The sequence below is a fragment of the Sinocyclocheilus anshuiensis genome, unplaced genomic scaffold (genome assembly GCF_001515605.1).
Source record: "Sinocyclocheilus anshuiensis isolate Anshui unplaced genomic scaffold, SAMN03320099.WGS_v1.1 scaffold43, whole genome shotgun sequence".
Taxonomy (NCBI): domain Eukaryota; kingdom Metazoa; phylum Chordata; class Actinopteri; order Cypriniformes; family Cyprinidae; genus Sinocyclocheilus; species Sinocyclocheilus anshuiensis.
The window spans coordinates 891141-894170 of NW_015549580.1; positions in this window are offsets into that span (position 1 = coordinate 891141).

The window sequence follows — 3030 nt, forward strand, 5'->3', positions numbered from 1 at the left end:
TAATTTGTAATCATCATCAACATCATCATCAAACAAACAATGGAAGGCCAATATACCTTGTAATCTCAGTGATGTAATGCTTTAGTCCAAATATTGACCAATATTGCACTATGTAAATTAAATGAATGTATATAATGTACATATTATATATGATTATAATTTATAATATATAAAAGCAAAAAAATTAAAATAAATATTCATATAAATAGTATAGAATTAAATTAATTGGCTGATATTAACATACCTATTCAATCGGACAAATCTTTACCCAGGTTTATTCACTCCTTCTTTGACCTGCTCTCCTCTTGAACTAACTGTTCATTCAGGACCTAAAAACGTATAGTCTGGCCCTGAGCTCAGGGAACATCCCTTCTGCAGATGTGTAATGAGCTACAAATGTGGCTGAGCCCAGATCACGCCCCACTCACAGGACTTCCATCCGTGACTCACACACTCTATGTCAAAACTCAGAACTCCTCTTTCTGAAATTCGGACGTATTGGGTGTTAGTGTTGGGTAAGGATGTGACACTTACAGAATTGCTGAATGATGAATGACTGTGATCAATTTAGGTTTTTACGGATTTTATTTGTTAAGGTTCAATGTATCTTACGGAATAGTCATGTTTCGCAAGTTGTGCACATCTCTGATAATTGGAGGATCACACAAATTTTTGCACTTGCCCTTTATGTTTAAAGATGAAAATTAAATGAGAAAATAATTGGTACCTTTATTTTAATGGATTGTTATGCCTTAAAGAGCCAGCTTCTGTATATTTTGTATATATATCTGGTGAAAAACTGTGGAAGGGGCTGCTCCTCTTGATCTTCATAATGTAATATATGTAGGCCTATACTACATATAACATTAGAATATACATTGTTTTTATCTGAATCCCTGGAGTTATGCAAACAGGGCTCTAAGTTTCTCTATTCTTATTTTTATTTATTTATTTACATATTCATTAATTTGACAAATTTGCATGTTTGACTATATATGCATTGTGGGCTTGTCAGTGATGTCACTGCTAACTGTTATCAAGGAAACAGGAGGGTGTAGAATAAGAAACAAAAGCTACCCCTTCTCCTCATTAGATAACAGGGTTTTCCATAGAAACATCAATACTGTCAATTTATCTTATATAACTGGTGCTTTTTCTGTTTGTTTTGGTTTGGTTTATTTTTTTGGTAAATGAAATTGCTCTAAACAACAATATAGTTTATCCAAGGACTCCTCTGCCTTAAGAAAACAGAATATGTTGCCCTCTTGTGGTACAATACTGTGTCCTCCTGATATGTGAAAAAAAAAAAAATTTTAAAGTGTGCATGCTGCCTTAAAATGTTAAGTTGTACTACGTGACAACTTGGATAGGCCTATTTGAGTTGACTAAACTTAAAGCCACGAACACTTACTTTTTTAAGCTGCAACAAGACCCCCCCCCCAATAAATAAAGGACAGGTTTGAGAAGCACTGGGTCACTTGATGTCAGAGTCGCTTTAGTGAAGTGAAGTGATATGTGGCCAACTATGGTGACCCATACTCAGAATTAGTGCTCTGCATTTACCCATCCAAAGTGCACACACACAGCAGTGAACACACACAAACCGTGAACACACACCCGGAGCAGTGGGCAGCCATTTATGCTGCAGCGCCCGGGGAGCAGTTGGGGTTCGGTGCCTTGCTCAAGGGCACCTCAGTCGTGGTATTGAAGGTGGGAGAGAGCGCTGTACATTCACTCCCCCCACCTACAATCCCTGCCAGAACGAGACTCGAACCCACAACCTTTGGGTTATGAGTCCGACTCTCTAACCATTAGGCCACGACTTCCCCCTTTATATATCTTTGGTTGCTTTGCTAGTTCATGATGCTAATAGTATTGTGTCAGAATAGTTGTTTTAACATTCTTTGTGTTGTTCTACCCATAATATAAGACAGGGCACTGCAAATACGCATTTTTATTTACATTTCTTAATTTACAGCAAGGGTGCCCAATCCTGCTCCTAGAGGGCCAATATCCAGCAGTTTAGCTCCAACCCTAATTAAATACACCTGAACCAGCTAATCAAGGTATTCAGGATTACTAGAAACGTATAGGCAGGTGCATTGGAACAGGTTGTAGCTGAAGTCTATAGGACACTGGCCTTCCGAGAGTTAGACTGGGCACTCCTGATTTAAAGCTGTGGTTCTCAAATGCGTTCCTGAAGCCCTGGAGGTCAACACTGCACATTTTGCTAGGTCACCTTTGTCTGACACACCCTTATCGGGTCTTCGAGCCTATGTCTGAAATCGCCCCATACCCTTAGATAGGGCACTATTTGCGGCGACAGCCATTTGTAGTGGTAGCAGACAGTCAGCTAATAGGTTGTTTGCACATGACGTCACTTATGACGCGCGAAATGCAGCTGGAGGGCAGGAAGTGATTTTTCTCTCGATAGGAATCACTAGCAGAAACTCCGAATGCCAGTGTTTTGCATTGTTTATGGATGCTTAAATTGGCCAAACCGAGAAACCACAAGGAGCTTTTATCGTGTACGAAAATGTGTTGTTCATAAGTGGGGAAAAGTCAAGAAATTGATTGAAAAACGCAGGAAAAAGTGGCTTGTAAACCTGCGTCTGCGGTCGGGAGGAGCGAAGCTCGTGTGATAATAATGCTCGTGCGTGTAAATGGTTATTATAGGATATAATAATATATTAAGATATTTATAAAGATATAAATTTGATAAGATATCTAAGATATAGATTGGGCTGCCACCTCTCACACACGCATTATGACAGTCATAATTCACTCAGTGCTAAACGCCACACACGCAGACAAGATATTATTTGCAGTTCAGAAAGCTTCACTGATTATAAAGGAACATCGTGAGATTGTGATGAATTGAAGTGAGTGACAGCTTTTTAGTTATTATATGGAAGCACTATTTGCTCGCTTTCTAGGCAGGCTATAATCAATTCAATTTGAATAAAAGTTTTGTTTTACGTGCTGCTAACAGCACCAACAGCCACATACCCTGTACATGCAGCAAAGTTT